At 29.0% G+C, this 22,079-nt stretch overlaps 2 long non-coding RNA genes across 2 annotated transcripts in view; one reads left to right on the plus strand and one right to left on the minus strand.

The window, feature by feature from the left end:
• LOC149033549 (uncharacterized) overlaps positions 1-9,425 on the minus strand; it is a 106,497-nt gene extending 97,072 nt beyond the window's left edge. Inside the window, exon 1 of the long non-coding RNA XR_016177542.1 lies at positions 9,330-9,425. This is a non-coding gene — a long non-coding RNA (uncharacterized LOC149033549). The remainder of the gene's footprint in view (positions 1-9,329) is intronic.
• A 5,413-nt stretch (positions 9,426-14,838) lies between these two features.
• Positions 14,839-15,731, plus strand: LOC149033550 (uncharacterized). The gene is made up of 3 exons (XR_016178002.1): positions 14,839-15,015; positions 15,218-15,360; positions 15,511-15,731. It is a non-coding gene; the product is annotated as an uncharacterized LOC149033550 (long non-coding RNA).
• Positions 15,732-22,079: the final 6,348 nt, after the last annotated feature.

Below are 22,079 nucleotides of genomic sequence, written 5' to 3' on the forward strand. Positions count from 1 at the left end.
ATTTTTAAAAGACGTCTTATGATTTTGGAAATGCAAAAAAAATATTCAACATAATTAATTAATTTTTTATTTAATTTTTTCTACATTGTGTTTTGCATAGTTTAAAAAGTAGTATTTAACAATATTACGTTGTTAATACAAAAATAAATGATCAGATATTTTTAGATACTATAATGATTAAATTACATTCTCTTCTTAACATTACATTTAATAAATTATGTAATGTTGGCAAAAAAAAAAAAGAAAAAAAAAGAATCCTATACTTCCTTGGTTAATTTTTTTATTTTTTATTTTTTTATATTCGACAAAAAAAAGAAACGAAGACTGCTTGTTAATTTTAAAACTGAAATTTAAATATTATCGCAATTAATTTATCTCTCATCATTAAAAGTGAATAGAAGAAATTTATAACTAATTTCAGAAAGAAAGAAAAAAAAAGACAGAAGTCGAAAAGTTCAATGATTTATTTATTTTTTATCCTTGAAAAATAACAAAAAAAAAAATTAAAATAAAATATAATCCTTAAATCTAATCCAACATTACTTCATATTTTAATAATAAATAATCCTTGTGAGACTAGCGATGGAATTTATGATTTAAAAAAAAAAATATATTCAAATGTCATAATTAATTGATTTCATTTTTTTTTTTAATCCTTGCAAGTAAACAATCAAAAACAGGATAGAATTTAAAAAAAAAAAAAAAGAATTCCAACAAAACTTCAATAATTCATTTATACTTTGTCTTTGAGAATAATTGTAAAAGTAAATAAAATCAATCGAGAATAGAAAATAGAAAAAAAGAACTTCAAAGTTTTATTAAATTAATAAATTTGTTAAATAATAAATGAAGAAAAAATAAAATAAAACAAAACAAAACACAAAGTTACAAAAAAAAAAAATTAATTAAAAATAAATTCGTACAACATTGTAGATAATTGTGTAATAAAATAATCATATTAATATTAATGATAAAATGTGTAAAAAAAAAAAAAAATTGCGAAGGAATGGGGAAGAAGGAAATTAAACATAAAATAAAAAAAAATAATAGAAAATAAAATGCAAAGAAACAAATCTAAAATTACAAAAAAAAAATCATCAACAAGTTTTAATAAAAGATACAAAATTTATCTATGCGCGAATATAGAATGAGGACACATAGATAATCTTTTTTTTTTAGAAAACGTTCGAACATTATCATAAATTAGAATGTCTCATCTCTCAATTTCACTTTCTCTTATAATCTTCCATCTCTTCTTCTTCATCATCATCATCATCATCTTCTTCTTCTTCTTCCAACCACGCACAAGATAGAAAAAGAAAAGAAAAAAAAACAGAGAGAAATAAAAAGAGATAGAAAAAATTCTCTCTGGATTCTTTTTTTACAATTTTATTTCATTTTATTTTTATTTTTATTATTATTATTATTTATCAGGTACTCTTTTACGAAACGAGCATTTCCCAGAGACTGCAACCCCTTTTACGGCTTAGTTTATGGCAAAGACTCAATTTGGTCCCGGCAGTTGGTGCCCGTACCCAGTGACTAATATACCAAGGTGCACCGCGTGGGGTGCAGCCCGTGATGCATAGTTTGCGATGCACCACATATTTTCTCTGAATGTTTGTGCACTCACACGCACTAACACTGACTTCTTCTTCTTCTACTTCTTCTTCTTCTTCTCTCTTGTGCATATTTTTTCTTTAACTCAACTTTGGTAGAGTCATTAATTGTTTTTTCTTTCCTTTTTTTGAAGTGAAAACTTCTTTAGAATAGGAAGTGATTTGAAGAAAAGTGAAACGCGGCGGCGATGTAACGGAGCGGCGGGCGGCTATGTAACGAACACGATATTTAGTAAGAAGAGAAAAAGAGACAAACATATAGAATTGAGTCTGCGAGAGAATGAGACAGGTTTTACTTCTAACACGTGTAATCTACACACACGATATTTTTTTATATGATTTAATCGTTCAACCTTTTGAATACTTTGAAGGCGCATATTTGCGGGGTCCAAGGAAAGAGATTCGCGTTGACTAAAAATTACAGGTTTTTTTAATTATTTGAATGTTTTTTTTTTATTTTTATTTTTTTTGAGTGTGGAGTTAATTTTCAAAATTTTGTTTCATGCAAAAATTAATTATTTCGTTATTTAAATTTAATTACTATAATAAGCACACATAACCTATTAGATTAATTACATTTTTTTTTGCTTTGAATATTACTATGAGGATGAAAATAGTATTCTAAAATTATTATATATTATTTTTTAAATCATTTATATTTTTTATTTTTTATTATTTTAAGTATCGAGTAAACTAATCAAATTTTCTTTCCAGCAAATGTTAATAATTTTTTATTAAATTTTAACTACATTAAAAATCACACCTACCTTATTAGAATAATTACGTTTTCATTTGTTAAAATATTCCTTTCAGAATGAAAATAATATTGTAAAATTATTATCTTTTTTATAAACATATTACAATTATACATTAAAATCTAATAAAAATAATATATACAGTATTACATTGTTAATATTTGACATAAAGTATTACAATAATCGTTAGTATGATTTAATTTAATTTTATTAGAATCGATATTACCATAGAGAATATTCTTATTTGAACATTAAATAAATTATGTTAGCCAAAGTGAATTTCTTTGTAGTATGAATTTCTCATGAGTGTTCTAGCTGATTTAAAAATCTACTTTCTCTTTCTTTTTTTCTTTATTTTTCTCCGTCTTTTTCTTTTTCTTTTTCTTTTTCTTTTTTTTTCACTCGTAGAATAATTCACATTTGATTTTCATCTGAGAAACGAGGCTGTAGGAAGATAATTTTTTTTTTTACCTTTTTTCTTTTTTTATCAACGGGATAGATCACATCTGTCATATCTGATAAATTTGTGCAAACTTCTGGTTGGTTGGTGTCACGCAAGAAGCATTGTTTCAAGATCGATTGGGATCATATTGCTCAGTATTATAGTTATCGTTTAAAAAAATCAAAAATAGGTAAAAGCGAGATGTGTGTTATTTTTTTCCTCTCTTTTTTTTTTTTTTTTTTAAAAGAATATACCTTATAATATATAATTGGCATGACACGCGTAACTTCACGCTTCGCCAACGAACACAGTAGCGAACTGTCAATAATTTAACACGCTGTTCATAATTTACATTTTCGCAAATGGCACGATTAGCGTTAATAGATGTGAATAAGCTTTTGAATTATTCATATCATTCCATTTACTAAACGATACCCAATATTTCCTTCTTTTTATCAATATATTCTATTAATTATTTCTATAGATTTATCGACAAGAATTTCACATTTTATCGAACGTTACACTTTACTATTATATGAGTGTGTTAACGTAAAAAAATAACATTTTATTTCTACTAATTATTCGTTGTACTACTTGATTAAATATTTGATTCTAATAATGGCATAATATTTATTCGTATCGTCGTTTCAATGAATTTTGTAATATTTTTGAATGCTAAATTTGAACTCATTTTTTTCATAACATCGGTTCTCATGTTCAAGATTTATTATTCTCTTTAAATAACAGTAATGATCAATGTAAATTTGATACCATTTTTTCTATGGGAATACAAGTTGATAATAGTGACCTTCATAATTACAATTAATAATCAAGATTAAATAAAACGATATTAAAATAACTTACTCATCATACTTAGTAATTTTTATTTCCTCTATTTGCAATACCTATGAAATATTATTCTTAAATAATATTCAAAATTTATTACAATATAAATACACAAATAATTCATATTACTTACACAAATGTAACGTCTCTTTTGATCCAAATGTAACAAAAAAAAAAAAAAAATAATAATTTAATAAAGGTTTTTATTTTTGTTATTTATTGGATTCTGATTTACAAATTCATTTAAAAATTTTGAGGTTTTTTCCAAAAAGTGTGTAGGGTATTTCCGAAAATTATTGCTGCTTAAGGGGTTAAGTAAGTCAGGAAAACTAAAAAGAACAATATTTCCTAAACAAATTTGTCGTATAATATTTATGAAGATTATTTCACCAAAAATTTGAATCTCTAATTTGACATTTAAAAATGTTTTAAAAGGTGGTCAACGAAAATCATGTAAATTCGAATAGAGTCATTCATGTGAAAGAAAATCAACTTGGACTTTAGGACACCACTCCCCCCCCCCCCCAACAGTGAAGATGTTGTCAATGAGTTTTTCTTGCGTCTACAGAAGATGAGAAACGTGCCTAACAGTTGCCACGAGTTAAAACAGGATTACCAAACGTTCACCACCTCCTGCTGTTCAGGAATGCTGAGGTCCATTTCGGTCAAAATTCCTGTTAAGCGACACCATTATACCTCGTAATACTCAAACGACATACGTAACAGTATTATGCTTTGTTATTCCTTCTCAATAATATTATTGAAATGAACTTTCTTTTTTTCTAAAGGTTTATTAGGTGTATATTAGTGTTGACAAAAGTAAAGTTTCCTACTGTATTAAGTTTTTTTTAATGATTAATTATTGAAATATAATTTATACCTGATTAGTTAAATGTTTTATCATTTTATTATTTATGATTATTTTGTGTTACTTATACTTATAATTAAGAAATATTTGAAACTAATTAAAACTCAACTACAATAATTTGAATTACTTTACAAAACCAACAAACCCAGCGAGACATTAGAATTTCCATACAAATCAATAAACATTAAACCCACAAAAAAATAAAACAAACAAATAACAAAATCCACAATATCCCAGCTTACACAATAATATCTTTTAGGAAGCATTCAAAACAACCAGTCTTGAGAATTATCCACCGAACAGAAGTCTAACGTTTCAAGAAGTAAGATAGCGAGCCAATAAGCGAAATAATCGAGAGCACAAAATGGTGATGCGATAAGAGAAAAGAAAAGAAAAGAAAAAAAAAAAAAAAGACAAAAGCAAAAAATGGAATGGAAGAGAATGAACGAAAATGAGAAAAAAAGAAAAAACCAACAAACAAACAAACAAACAAAAGAACCAAAGAAAGAGACAGAGAATAAAAGGGATATACATAGAAGGACAGAGAAAGACGATAGGGTCTTGTAACTATAAGGAAAGCGGAACGCACGTTGCTCAGTTCACAACCATACCACACCATCAACCAACCCAACCCAACCCAACCAACCAACCAACTTTCTTTCTCTTTCTTTCTCTTTTACTGGTCTTTCCATCTCTACTTCTTTCCTGTTTCTCTCTCTCTCTCTCTCTCTCTTTCTTTTGAAATTCTCTCCTAACGCTAACTCCTCTCTCTTTCTCTCTCACACATACACTTATCTGGCAGTAAAGATGTTTACAGCGGGCTCTGCACCGCCGCTATCACTATCACCCTTTGAAAGAACGGAGCACTCTAATTGATTTGTGGCTTGGCCGCTATCGTGGCTCGTAACTTAAATTAAATTACACGAGCAATCGTCCAACGCACCAATTCTACCAAAAGTTATGCCCTGGACCTCACGCCGAAAACATTTCTACACTTTCCCCGTTTTTTTTCTTCTTCTTCTTCTTCTTCTCCTTCTTTTTCCTCCACCCAAGCCCACCCTATCTTTTTTCTTTTTCTTCCTTCATTTTATTTATTTTTTGTTTTTTTTTTTGTTTGTTTCTCTTAATTCCCGTTTAGAGACTAACCATGAAAAAAAAGAAAAAACTGACAAAGGAGTGCGTGAAAGGGGGTTGGAGTGGGGAGTTACAATGCTTACCTCGTCTCACCAAGAAACGTATATTTTTATCCACCAACCGAAAGACCGAAAGAGCCTGTTATGTGGGTGTATGTGTGTGTTTGTGTGTGTTTTTTTTTATTTCTCTTAAAATCCTCTTATTTAAAAAGAAAGATTACGTCGAATTTGTGATTCTATTCATTAGTGACCGGCTACTTTCCCCCAACCCCTTTTCCACCAACACCAGCACCACTCGTCACACTATCTTCATAGTTTATTCTTCCTCTTTCTTCTTCTTCTTTTTCTCTCTCTCTCTCTCTCTCTCTCTCTCTCGTTCTTTTTCTTTTTTCTAGGAGAGTGGGTTAGGAACGAACGAAAAGGAAATTTATATTTTTTCACGCCTGATATGTGTGATATGTTTGTGTATGTATATGTGTGTTATACATTGAAAGAATCGTTTGATAAACATTCAATGCAAGATATGGATTTTTAAGGAAAGGATAGTTGATAGAATGAGATGGTATGGGGAAAAGCGAGGTTTCTTTTCTATGGTGGTTTCAAAGGGTGACAATGTCACGGATAGCGATATCTTAACTGCCATAGTATTTTACGATAAGATTTTAAAAGACACTTTGTATATGATATTTCTAACATTCATTCTAATTTTCGGTTCTTTTTTTTTACATGTTCGTTTACAAGATAAAGTTTCGATCGGTAGAATGTTTTTGAACGTTTGTTCTAATCATCGTTTTTAGTTAATTCTTTTTTTTCTAATTCTTACTGTTTCCACCATTAGGTGGAAAATAATGTCGCTGTCTAACATCAAATTGAAACGAATAAATTTCTAACAAATTAATATTTTTAATCAATCACATAATAATCAACCTTGTTATCAACAACCTTTCTTAATCTAGTATGCTAATTTTTAATATCAATTTAATAAAAATCAATCGGTTTTTTGATAAAAATATACAAAATTTGACATTTACAGAAACGACATTACTTTCCAGTCCACCTAATATAGTATAATAAATATTAATAAATATTCTAAATAATTAGGTATATTATAATAAATATATAATATTATACAATATAATTTTTTCGCATGGCACCAATGTGAAACCACCGAACGTCATAGTGTTAATATACAAAAAAAAAATCATTTCTTCTTATATTAATTCTAAATTGCAATTATACAATACTAGTAACAAAATTTAATGTCCCTAATATAATCATTTCTAAAAATGATTCTAATCATCCCATATATATTCTACTATTTCTAATTCCCCTTTCTAACATTTATTATTTCCAATTTATTTTTCTTTTTTGTATTTCAAGCAATTATCAGAAGTTAAAATTGGTGATACAATTTCAACAAAGTAATTGTCCTTATCCTTTTCCCTTATCCAACAATACTAATCTTCCATTAGAATTTTATTATCAAAAGCATGAACCAATCAATGTCAGTCACGTTATAGATTTTATCGAATCAATTAACAAGCACTTACCCAGCCGAAACTCGATAATTGGCTTTCGTTCCTGATTGGAGCTGTCGCTTGTTTCAACGGTAACCGCATCTCCCCCTCTCCCCCTCTCCCCCCACCCCCCGCCTCACCCACCCACCTTTTTCCCCAACACCATTTCTCTTTCTATCCATCTAACTGTCTCTTTTCTACTCTCTTTCTCATTCTATTTCTCTTTTCCCCAACTCATTCTCACGTTTTTCTCATTCTCTCTTTCGTTTCTAGTTAACCACACGATTTCATTTAATCTCTTCCTGATTTCAACGACACATATTTCGTGATTTTACCCTTGTCCATTTTAAATAAATTTCGTTATTCTACGATTTATCGATTACACGTCATTATGTTTCATCTTTGTCTTATTTTAAAATTTTCAATTGAAGATAATTCAGTTTTTAAAATAAACGTTTAAAGGTAAAAGTAATACAATGCTATTTATATACGATTATTATTAAATATTAAATTGGTACTTAATTATTAACACAACCCAAGCAAAATTCCATTAATGCGCCAATCTACACCTTAAATTGTTGCGACTAATCATAGAATAAAAAACTTTATTTAAAATCGAGACACTTTGAAAATTCAAAACATTTTATTTATAAAAAGTAGTCAATCGGATTTCAGTGAAACCCTGACGCAACCCTGACGGTTACTGTGTGCAAACAACAAGGTTGTTGTGAGCGAACAACAAAATTGCTCTTTATTGGCGCATTAGCGGAATTTTTGCTGCAGTGGCGTTAATACGTAAGTACCATAATTTTTTTTTATTACTACTATTATTATATTTCCCTAAAGTTTATTTAGTTTCAATTACATTGTATTAATAGTATTATTATAATTATTATTATTTTGTTATTTTTTTTCTTCTATACACATATTATGTTTTTTTATTATACTTTCACATTGTAGTACCTATACCATAAAAATTATTGAACATTATCGATTAATTAATCCCACGTTGTTAAAAGAAAAACAGCATGATAGAAGAGAAAGAAGAAAAGAAATAGAAGAGACAAAAGTCAAGAATTTCGATTTTATGTCCTTTGTTAGTTATCTGTCGTTAAACGTGTAGATACAAAACTGTCAAATCTTTTTGAAAATATCCCATCGAAAAATACTTCCTGCCTCATTTTTTTTCTTTTCTTTTCTTTTTCTTAAACAGTCCTATCCTATCTTATCGCAAACGTCGAGTAGAAAAATAAAATCTCAGATGTATCCTTGGGTCCTTATAGTCGTGTGACAACTTTTATCCATCTCCCTTTTTCTTTTTTTTTTCTTTCTCTTTCTCTCACTTTTTTTCTGTTTCTTATTCATTCACACAAATATACGTAAACTGACAAGAATTTATTTTTTTACATTCTTAATTAACATAAACAAAAAATGTTGTAATTTAGTGTCCAAAAAAAAGGAACATCGAATTCTTATCGTTTGTGTCAAAGGTGAAGGCCATTAAATCGATCAAAAGAAAAGATGAATTTTTTGTTTAGACTATCATAACTCATACAAAAACATTTCTGACACGTTAGATATTGAATAAGAAAAACCACGTCAAAAAAAAAACAAAATCATAGCTTCAGTAAATTATTTAATCTTACCAGCTGGAGAACTTCAATGAGATTTTTCAAATTACTTAAGAAATCTAATCTTTTGTTAGGTCTATATACTTATGTAAATCAGTTTTACAGATGTAAAGTTTACACGAAGATTAAAAAACATTTCATATTTACTGATTTACATACTACAAAATTTATTATTATTATCGTTGTTTGGATACACCACATGTATAAATATTTGCTTTGAAGTACACGAGGATGATAAAAATTTCCTAATAATTGCATACTAAATAAATAAAATTCAATCTGTATTTTATCTGTTGCTACTTTTTCATTAAAAAATATTAGTAAAATTTCGTATAGGTTTAATACACCCTTCCCCTATTGTCACTCATTAGTACACAAGACACACGTTTGAATGCGTTAAATGGCAAGATGATAATAAGTGAATCGTGACACATTTTTAAGACTAAAAGTAGATCGCATATAAAATAAAGTCTGATCACACCTGGTACATTTAATTAGAATATAACGTATGTACATACTTTTGTATGATTGGTATGAAAATTCCATAAAATTGTTTACCGAGTTGTCAAAGAATCACGACGACTGTTGTCTTGATCATCGTTCTGAACGTCATTGTTAAAAACACACATGTTTGAATGCATTAAATAGCAAGATGATAATAAGTGAATCGTGACACATTTTTAAGACTAAAAGTAGATCGCATATAAAATAAAGTTTGATCACACCTGGTACATTTAATTAGAATATAACGTATGTACTTACTTTTGTATGATTAGTATGAAAATTCCATTAAATTGTTTAGCCAGTTGTCAAAGAATCACGACGACTGTTGTCTTGATCATCGTTCTGAACGTCACTGTTAAAAATGCTTTCTTCTATTTCAGCATACGAAGAACAATTACGTCCTACAATTACATATTATTATGAATTATATATACATTTATATGTTCATCTTTTTTCGTTCACCGTTACTTATACGAATTCGAACGTTATCAAATAAAAACGTCAACGTAGTAATATAATAACCGAATGAGAAATGACGTATGTTGAAACAGAACATTCAACGATCTATAAAGCGTTTGTTCTAATAGTCTAATCACTACTCACCCTTCTTTATTCTATCGTCGTTCTTCTCAGTTTCTAGTGGTACACACACTCGTGCACTTATGCATTTCACTTGCTCCGTAATGAAACACGCACACGAATTCATTTCACTTGCACCGTAACAAGACGCGCACGCATATTTGCGAAATAAATCGAATACTTTTCTAATAACGTTCATATAACCTCGAGTGTTCGAATAAGACTGAGTATAATAACCACGTAAATACTCGAAAAATACCGAATACACTTACCGAACGAACACGAAGGTTAATGTGTTTACGAGTTCAACGACGATATTCTTAATAGAATAAAAATGAATTGAATATATAAACCATCTGTGACGTCACGTACGTATATAAACAAAACATTGAATTACCGAGAAACTGTTTTTACGATTAGTTTAACCTCTCCTCACACTTCTCTTTTCTGTCGTCAATCTTCTTAATTTATCACCGGACGTGTTTAAACGTGTTCCTATTATATTATTCTACTTTATTTATCTTTTTATTAATATTATATATAATGTTTTAAAAAAATCCTATTTTTTAACGATACTCAAATGAATATTATTTTAATAATTATTCCTGTGTCAGATGTGTCTTTTTTGAACAAATTGTTGATCTCTATAAACCTATTTCTTAATTTATTTTAAATATTTCTATAAGTAAGATACTAGTAGGTGGTAATTTTTAAAATAATACTTTAAAAAGAAAAGACAATAAAAAAAGAAAAGAAATGCAAAGATAGGTACCGTTACGTTTTGTCGATGAATGGAGCCGCACGTAGTTCGAAAGCAAAGCCGTACCTCTTCGTAAGTTACGTTCAGCGCTTGTCTTCTCCCTCGGTGCAGCGCACGCGGTTCGCTTTATTATACATTCAGCGATTATGCGGACATGCACTTAATTTTACTCTCGAGGCACTTGGTAACGACGCATAAGCGCGGTGCGATCGAGTACCTACCAAGCGAATCCCTTTTGCCTGTTAGACGTGCACGCCTAACGATAGAAAATGTTATTTATAAGATTTCATTTTATATATTTTTTTTTTTAATTATTATTATTCACTTATATTTTTTTCCTCTTCTAGCATTATCGTCTTTACTTTCCCACGAACTATTGCAATATAATAGTGAATATTTCATGCTATATTTTTCTACCAAAAGCATAAGTAAGTAGTATTACTATATACCTATATATAATGATTACTATCGTTGAATAATAGAGAAATTAGATTATTATTGGTTAGTATTTTAATACTTTTGTAGTATTTTGTATATATTCTAATATATATATTATTAAATAAATTAATATATATATAATTTTTTGAAATGAAAACTATTAATATAATATTTATATTATAATATAATTATTATATATATTAATTTAATACTAACAAATTAGTATTACTATATGCATGATTAGTATTACTGTAAAATAATTTTAAATGATTGATGATTGCTTTTTAATAAATTAGTTATTTTTTAAATATTTTTGATTATAGTTCATAGATAAATATTAATTACAATAAATGAACTTAACTTAACATAACCTATCTCTATTATAAAGTATTAGAAAACAATTATATATATAAATAATGAAAAATTTTGTGTAAATAAAATTCAATAAAATAAGATTATAATCAAGAATTTAGATATCCTTTGATCTTCGATTCTCAGAAGTTGTAACTCAACCCTCGATAACATTTCCGCAGATGGAAAGGGTCGAAAGAAATAAATTCATGTCCTGTTCTCTCATCGTCTGTTCACGTTTGGTGAATGCTTGACGTATATTACGAGTTCAGGTGTGATCGTGAAATCCTTGGAACGTTCCTGAGTTCCTTAGAGTCTCGAATCCTTTTTTCCTTTTTTTATTCTTTTTTTTTTGATTTTTTTCTTTTGTAATTTTTTTTATCCTTTTTTTCATTTTCATTTTTGTTTCATTGATTGGTCTTTTTCTGGGAGCGGGGTGGGGGGAGCGGCGGGGGGGGGGGGGAGGAGGAGGAAAGACTAGTCGTCCTTTTTCTAAAATACCAAACACCTTTTGTCCACCCTAAGTCGGAGGATCAAGGATCAGACGTTTTTGGTGTGTTGTGTTGGTTAACTTGAAAAGTTTAAGTATTTATGCGCGAGCCTCCGTCGTTACGCCATCCCCAAAGCCGCATAGTTTTCTTCTTCTTTCTTCCCAATCTCACATTCTGAAATCGTAGCTGAAAGTATCAATGGGAAGGAACATGTGAATGAACCAAACCAGGAGATACCAACACTATAATGTAATCGGTTGTGTTGAGTATATATGAAACACACTTTAGGATCCGAGAGAAATACCGTTCTCACGGTACCTCAGATCTATGTCTTGAGAACTTTTTTTTTTTTTTTTTTTTTTTTTTAATCTTTTATTAACTATTGAATAACTTTTATTTTCAAAGTGATTACTTTTTAAAATCATATTGCAAAATTTATTAAAGGTTGAAATAAGAAGATTTGTTAATTATTTGATGAAAGTTATTTATTGTTTATATCGTCATTTTATTCGCGTATCTAAGAAATATGAAATAATAAATAAATAAATAAATAAATAAATAAATAAATAAATAAATTATAAATTAATTAGTTATTTTTTTATTTTTAATTCATGGTGGTTATATTTATGATAAAGTTGAGTCAGTGTTGTTAATGTTTGATAAAAGTTATATATCATATTTTATTATTATGTTATCATCTTGATAAGAAAAATAAACTAATTAATAATTTTTATATAAATATATTATTATTATAAATTTATAGTATTTATTTTATATAATAATTATTATATTATTATTAAAAATAATTAATTATATTAATTAAATATTTCAGCAACAAAAATTTGTAAATTGTTAAATTTTAATTTAATTGACGTTTAATTTTTGATTATTTATTTATTTTTTTTTTTTTTTTTTAAAGATAAACAAAAATTATTTTAATCATTGTACGGATATTTTTAAATAATGTTTTATCTGTATTTAATTTATGACTAAGTTGTTTTACTATAAATATTAGAAAAATAGAATTTTTTTAATGAAATTATTATCTGATTTCTGATTATTTTCTTGTAAACTGAAATAGAAAATGAATGAAATTATTTAATTCTAAATTTGTAGTAAGCGATTTTGATGTTTTACAAGAAATTCTAAAATTATTGCAGTTAATATTAGAATTTTTTCTTTAGTTTAATGAAAGTGGCGTTTCGTCAGATAATTATCTTGTAGATTGAATAAAAATGATTTGAGTTGTTGCGTTTACGTTTTCAGACGTTGGTGTTTAACAAGAAATTCCAGATAACATACGATTTATTACTTGAGTTATAGTTTTCTATACAGTTAAGTAAATACACCTCATTAATACACTTCATATAAGGGAATGATTTATAGATGTATCTTATAAAATATAATTTAGTACCTATCAACACAAATACACAAACACAAATGAAAGCAAGAAAATAAATTTCATAAAAAAAAAAAAAAAGAAAAATCGACACTATGAACACAAATTTGCTGTTGTTTTTAAAATAATCATTTTTTTTTCTATCACATTTTCTTATTTTTGTATCAATTGGATTACGAAGTTACATGTTATTAAATAATTACATTTATCATAAATTTAAAGATAATATGAGATATTAATTAAATATAAGAATAAATTAAACATAATATAAGAAATAAAAAATATATATAAAAATTATTTTTTATTATTAAATTAATATTTTTATCTATAATAATATTTACAGGGAAAAAAATGATCAATACTAAAGTATTACGTGATCTAAGATTATATACAATATTTTTCTTTAATAATCTAACTTTTACTAAACTTTTCATATAATTTATTGCAAATTATGTTAAAGTATGTAAAGTAGAGTAAAATTGATCAACTTTAACTAGAGTAAATGGGTAAGGGATAGATAATTGGTAGAGAATTTACAAAATTTGAAATAATATGTTGAAAAATAATAAACAAAAATAATAATAAAAAAAGAACAAAAATTCTACTCTAGATAAATTTTTCTTTCCAATTATCTTTTACTTCGATAATTTCTTTTAACAAGCACACACCCTTCCACCTTCCCATAAGAAGGTCGAAGTCTCGTCATCGGGAAGATTCGAAGTTGGTCGTAAGTTTCGCTAATGAGGGACCTTTAGTAACGAGAAAGATCGAGTGGAACAAGGATCCTTAACTCTGATTAATCCTGAGTAATCCTTGACGGAAGCTGTTTTCTTTTCTTCTTCTCATTCTATCACAGACTTTCACTCTCTCTCTCTCTCTCTCTCTGTCGATAATATTCTTTCAGGATGGATTTTCAAGATGACCATCTCTAACCTAAGATCTCGGAAATACGATTCTTTGTTTTTCCTCTTAGCAGGTAGATCGATTTTCAAGATAAATATTCTGACACGAGGATTGCAGATACGCCTTAGGTCAGAGGTGGTCAACTTTATTCTATTTATATGAAATCAACAGTTTGTTCTAAAAAGTACACATCTGACACAGGAATAATTATTAAAATAATATTCCTTTGAGTATCGTTAAATAGTATGATTTTTAAAACATTATATATAAATTAATAAAAAGATAAATAAGGTAGAATAATATAATAGGAACACGTTTAAACACGTCCGGTGATAAATTGAGAAGATTGACGACAGAAAAGAGAAGTGTGAGGAGAGGTTAAACTAATTGTAAAAACAGTTTCTCGGTAATTCAATGTTTTGTTTATATACGTACGTGACGTCACAGATGGTTTATATATTCAATTCATTTTTATTCTATTAAGAATATCGTCGTTGAACTCGTAAACACATTAACCTTCGTGTTCGTTCGGTAAGAGTATTCGGTATTTTTCGAGTATTTACGTGGTTATTATACTCAGTCTTATTCGAACACTTGAGGTTATATGAACGTTATTAGAAAAGTATTCGATTTATTTCGCAAATATGCGTGCGCGTCTTGTTACGGTGCAAGTGAAATGAATTCGTGTGCGTGTTTCATTACGATGCAAGTGAAATGCATAAGTGCGCGAGTGTGTGTACCACTAGAAACTGAGAAGAACGACGATAGAATAAAGAAGGGTGAGTAGTGATTAGACTATTAGAACAAACGCTTTATAGATCGTTGAATGTTCTGTTTCAACATACGTCATTTCTCATTCGGTTATTATATTACTACGTTGACGTTTTTATTTGATAACGTTCGAATTCGTATAAGTAACGGTGAACGAAAAAAGATGAAGATTTAAATGTATATATAATTCATAATAATATGTAATTGTAGGACGTAATTGTTCTTCATATGCTGAAATAGAAGAAAGCATTTTTAACAGTGACGTTCAGAACGATGATCAAGACAACAGTCGTCGTGATTCTTTGACAACTGGCTAAACAATTTAATGGAATTTTCATACTAATCATACAAAAGTAAGTACATACGTTATATTCTAATTAAATGTACCAGGTGTGGTCAAACTTTATTTTATATGCGATCTACTTTTAGTCTTAAAAATGTGTCACGATTCACTTATTATCATCTTGCTATTTAATGCATTCAAACATGTGTGTTTTTAACAGTGACGTTCAGAACGATGATCAAGACAACAGTCGTCGTGATTCTTTGACAACTCGGTAAACAATTTTATGGAATTTTCATACTAATCATACAAAAGTAAGTACATACGTTATATTCTAATTAAATGTACCAGGTGTGATCAAACTTTATTTTATATGCGATCTACTTTTAGTCTTAAAAATGTGTCACGATTCACTTATTATCATCTTGCCATTTAATGCATACAAACATGTGTGCTGTGTACTAATGAGTGACAATAGGGGAAGGGTGTATTAAACCTATACGAAATTTTACTAATATTTTTTAATGGAAAAAGTAGCAACAGATAAAATACAGATTGAATTTTATTTATTTAGTATGCAATTATTAGGAAATTTTTATCATCCTTGTGTACTTCAAAGCGAATATTTATACATGTGGTGTATCTAAACAACGATAATAATAATAAATTTTGTAGTATGTTAATCAGTAAATATGAAACGTTTTTTAAACTTCGTGTAAACTTAACATCTGGAAAAACTAATCTACGTAAGTATTTAAATTGAAAAGAAGATTAGATATTTTTGTTACAGTTGATTACTTATCGGAAATCGTTGTTGGTATTTCCAAAAATTTGTCTGAAGTTATCGTGCATGTTTATTACCAACATACTCATATTTCTTACTGATAAATTTATTTATCGGGATGTTTTTTATTGAATATTAACATGTTAAAACTCGTTTCATATTTACTAGGATTTATCAAAAAATGTTTTAGTATCCACGTGTTGCTTACACCTTCTATGTATTACTACAAATATACACAAGACTTATTAATAATATCAGTTATGAATATACAAATACATAGAATATTTAAAATTTTGTTTATAAATTTTTGCAATTAGAAATATACCATAACAATGTATAATTCCAAAAATGCTAATAATTTATTACCATATGCAATTCTATTAATACTTATACATAATTAACCATTTAAGTGCTGAATACTTTTAACTACAATGTTTTGTAGAAACGAAATAATTTATTATTAATATATTTATTTTTAATATAATTTAATTAATTAATATAAACATTACATTATTTTACATTAATATTAATAAACACGTATATTCGTCGATAAATCACTGTGGTAATTTTTACCAAACGAATATATGCGTTTATAGCACTCTAAGGGTTAATATTACATATAATAATATATATAATATATATATATATTATATAATAGTAATAAATTCTATTATAAAACCATAAAACCTAATAAGAATTAACAAAATCAAATAATACAACTAATTGAATAATCAACAATGTTAATAATTCATTTCAATTTACAATCGTATTAACAAAACTACAAAAAATTCTTTTCTATAAAAATAATAAAAACATAATACACCAAATAACAAAAACTAAACACAGTAAAAGTTGAAACGACAGTTGGACCGCTAAGAATGTCGAATATTAGAAAGAAAGAGAGTTTTCGAAGGACAGATCGCAACACCTGGATAGATGGTTGTTCTTTTGTTTCGGGACTGTTCGAAAGAATCAAAAGTAGAGGTTTGAGAAGAATGAGAGAGAAAAAAAAGATAAAAAAAGAAGTGAGAGAGAGAAAGAGAGAGAGAGAGAGAGAGAGAGAGAGAAGTCACGAGTAGCAGCCGACGGGAACGATTTATCACCGTCTAGTCGGAGCTGCTCGATTCATCCGGACGCGTTGTTAGAAGAGCGTCATTATTTTAGAATAATCTAAAACCGATGGTGATTAGTGAAGGAGCAGTAGGAGTTAGGGGTTTGTAGAAGTGTAGGTGGTACTGGTGGACCTAGAGGAGGAAGAGGACGAGGAGGAGGAGGGATGGGATTGATGCAAATGTATAGGTGAAAGAGGATGAGGAGATGATGGTTAGTGTAGTATAGGGGGTGGTATGGGGGTGTAGGAAACTGCGTCACCTGTGCGATCAGCAGAACCCTCTCTCTCATTTATATCACGATGACCCTTCCTTCCTTCCATCGTGCGTGACTTCACGTATGGGTGCAGCTCGATTTGAACTATCCATCATCTGGTGGACCTATCAGACGACATTGGATCGTTACTCCTCGACTTCCGCTTCAGGAGCAAAGATAATGTTGGTAAAGTGTGTAGGCCTTTTTCAACGGTCCAAAGTATCTAATGGTGAAATAACAAACGCTATGGCGTTTAGAGGAATGATGATCCTGTTAAGTGGTATATATCTTGGATAGATCAGAATACATTGTTGGCTCTTATCTTTGTTTGTTCCTTCTTTTTTTTTTTTTTTCTTGACGAAGGGAGATAGGATTGTGGATATCAGTTGTGTTTTGTTTTTAGGGTATTGGGGTTTATTACTGCGGTGGGTTTGTTTTATGACAAATTTTTGTTATAAGGAATTTTATTATATGCAAATTTTTGTTGAATTGAAATGAGGGATAATTAGGAATATATTTTAGGCATTATTCGAGTTAATAAATTTATTTTTTTAACACACCTTATTCGTAACAATGGTTTAAAAATTCTTTAATAGTTTCCATTCTTATCCTTGAAACTATGTAATAAATTTTCAATGTATTGTTCGTTTGTACAAAATTGTGTATCTTTTGAAACGTAATCTAACACGTTTTGACTTTTTCTTTTTTTCAATCAATTCGACACACCATATTATTTTACGAATATCAATAATAGTAAAAAAACATTTTACAAAAATACACCATATGTATACTGGACAATAGGACACCCCCTGAAGTTTGTTCAAAATTACGACATTCTATTAAAAATTGTTGACAATATGGGGTTGTAAATTTGTCAATTCTTTTAATATTCTTATCAAAGAATGGACTAAAAAAAAAACTCTACAGAAAACACGTTTACTGTAAAAATTGGAAATGGTATAAATAGCAGACTTTAATTCCTTGCTTCCTCTTACCTAACATTTATAAGAAGAAAGAATACTAGAGTTGAGAAATCCTTGAGACCCCCATAGCTTTTAACTTGAAAAACTTTTATGGACTAAAAGTTTCTTCAGTAAAGGCAAGGACAACTCGGTAGGTGTTAATAGCATGAAATTTAAGAATATCTTGAAATTTACGAAAACAAAATACTCGACTTTAGGAATTTTTAAAGACACCCCATCCATCTAAAAAAATTACTTTTGAAAAAGTTTTGTTTTTTTATCTAAAAGAAGATAAATTAGTTTAGAAATGCCAATAGCATAAACTTAAAACGATGTTAATACAATTTGTGAAATTAATTAATTCAAATGGACATTTTAAAAATAATCAGATATCAATTATAATCTTTTCAAATTGTTATCAGTAGTTTTGAACTTAAATAATCGTCAATAATCCCAATATTTTCTCCAACAAAAAATTTAGTTAGAAAAACAAAGTTTAAGATTTCTCCAAATTTGTAATGCAACAATATAAATGACATACTGTGAAACAAAAGTTACACATTAGAATTGGATATCAACAAATTCAACAAATTTAACTGAACAAACCCTTCTATTACAAATTTGAAGAAAAAAAAATCCTAATACCTGAACAAAAAAAAAAAACCCCAAGACCCATCGGACAAGTTACACGAGCAAAAGCTTATAAAATAAACTTTTGCAGTTGTTAGTAATACGAATGGACATCGTGAAATTCGTGGTGGCAGGAGCAAATGGCCGCGGTGGTCCTGGGACTCTCCGCGAGATTTCGTGGAGCGATTTATTAGCCATTATCTGAGACAATGCGGCTACCTGGGCGCCAAAGGACGCGCTGAGTTTAAAGCGTGCGACGCCGGTGAACGGTTCAAGTTTTAAGGAGTAGGAAGAAGAGGAGGTTGAGAATAAAAAACAAAAGAAAATAAAAACGAGGAGGTGAAGGAGGTGGAGATGGAAGTGAAGGTGGAGGTGGATGGTGAAGGAGGAGGAGGAGGAGGAGGAGGAGGAGGAGGAGGTGGAGGAGGATGCACGCACTTGGGGAGATAGAAGAGGATGGACAACAACGTTGAAGGGGTAGATGATGCAGTTGGAGAGGAGGTGGCAAGCACATAGGTGGGCCACGCATGAGACTATGCAACGTGCTCCACCTTCTCCACCACCACCACCACCACCACCACCTCCTCCTTCTTCTTCCTCTCCTTCTCTTCTTTAATCCTCTTTCTTCTTCTTTCAAAGATTTTCTCTCTCAGTTTCTCTCATTGATGTACTCGAGCGAGAAGGACTATAACGATGAAGGCCAGAGTAGAAGAAAAAGAGAAAGAGAGAGAGAGAGAGAGAAAGAGAAAGGAGAAGAAGTGGAAGAAAAAGTCGCCTAATTGATGCTTCGTCTTTGTTTTGGTTAATTCCAACATGGTTCGGCCATTAAAACGTCCCGCTGTATCGGCGGGCCCGATCTCCGGTGCGAGATAAATGATGACACCCGCTCCAGGGGTACCATACTTACCACCACCAGACCCCGGACTCTATCGTCCTTCTCGTATCCTCGTCACCACTACAACTTCTCTTTTACCGCGCTAGAACACGCTGCGTTTCCTGTTTAGTTCGAAGGTACCCCGATATAAGGCCTATACTCTTTCTCTTTTCTTCTTTATTTTTATTTTCATTTTATCTGTTGTTTTTTTTTGTTTTAATTCTTTTTTTTTTTTTTTTTGATTCCATATTGTCGTTTCGTCTTCATAGATACACTTTCGTCTTATATTATATTTTAGTATTAGTAAGAATTTGTTATCAAGTTTGTTTTATCGATGATACAAATTTGAGGTTATGTTATACTTTTGAGAATATTTGATTTCAAAGAAGTAATTATAACATATTCCAAATGAAAAGTCAATCATTATTTGAAATTATATTTGAGTATTTTAACACAAATTTTTGGTCAATATATCGTTTTATCAATTATAAGCTGATATAACTTTGAGGTTATGTTATACATTAAAGAATATTTAATTCTAACGATGTAATTATAACTTAATCTATCCATTTGTAACATATCTCAGATAAAAAGTTAACCATTCTTTGGAATAATATTCTAGTATTATCACGAATTTTTTGTCAACATAATTTTACCAATAATAATCTATATAATATAACTTTAAAGTTATGTTATATTAAGTCAATAACTTTAACCTATAAATTTGTTTTTGTACTGAAATCCGATAAAACAATTTGATTACACATAAGTTTAATCTTACTGTTGACATGTAATCAGATGATCCTACACGATTCGATATCAAATGTGAAGATAGTTATTGAGAAAAAACTAGTTCGTATGGTCCAATGAAGGTCGTAGTCGTCGTCGTACAGCACAGCAGCCCGTTGTAAGTGTTGGACAAGCCGCGAATAAGGTCAAACGACTTGGAAAGGCTTCGAACGTAGATATCATATCGGAGAGGAGACCCGCTTCGAAGAGAGTGTATAAATTTGTAAAGCCGGGAGCCAGACCACTCAACCTGGAGTGGCATTAACGGCTGGCAATCGCCACTAAAACACTAAAGTATTAATGTAAAACACATTCTGATAGAGATACCCCCACTTCTCTGTGTTTCTCTTAACTTCTCTTGGTGTAATACTTTAGGGCTAATGTTGTTTTGTTTTGTTTTTTTTCTCCTTTTTTTTTTTTTTCTTTAACTTTCCTTTCTTTCTTTCATTCTTTCATGTTTGATCTCACTTGGTACAGTACTTTTACTCTTACTTTCACTACTGGTGGACACGTAATAACTATGAGAGATCATTCATTGATGAAATCGTAAGAAAAACTCTAGGCATGAGTAGCATGAGTTTGTTACCCTTCCCCCACTCCTTTCACTTGTCTTGGAATTAAGCGATAAATCCTGAAAAGTTAAGTTAATAGAATCGATTCGTTCGTTCGTGGAAATCCAAGTTACTGAAGAAACTTGATGGTGAACGATGAAAATGCATTAAGCTAGTTTCTCTTCTCTTTCAATGCTGTTATTGATTCTAGTTGTAATATATAAGGATACTTTTTAATACCTATACTGGGTGTCTTCATTTTAATTACATGGTCTTATATTTTTTATTGTGTTTTGAATTCATTTGTATTGTTTAATATGGTTTAACAATTGTTTTTGTATGAAAATTATTGTTTCTACAGGATTTTAATAATAATCAAAAGTAGTTTGGTTTTTGTAAAAGATAACCACCAATAAGATTTAATAATTAATAGTTTTCTCAATCAATTTTTTGTATACTTTAATTATTTATTTACTTGTTGTAATTTATACGTTTTTTAAATTGTAATAATTTAATTTTTCATTTCCATGATTATAGAATTATTGCATTGAATTGCAATTGTTGCAGTTTGTATTATTGAACTTGAAATAACCATTAACCTGATGAAATATTGATTTAAAAGGTATAGTGTTTGTAGTTGTTGGATTCGTAATTATATTCTCTACAACATTTGTTGAATGAAAAATATAGATTATTTCAAAAAATTGTTGCAATCATTATATCACATCACTATTCCAATTTTATAATTTAAATCAAATTACCTTTAATAAAAAAAAAAACAATAAAAAATACAAAAACAAAGCATATTCGTCTTGTGTTAAATCGATCAATGAA

Source organism: Polistes dominula, unplaced genomic scaffold, assembly GCF_049000335.1.
Source record: "Polistes dominula isolate Pdom_NZ unplaced genomic scaffold, Pdom_raw_medaka contig_32, whole genome shotgun sequence".
NCBI classification, from domain to species: Eukaryota; Metazoa; Arthropoda; class Insecta; order Hymenoptera; family Vespidae; genus Polistes; species Polistes dominula.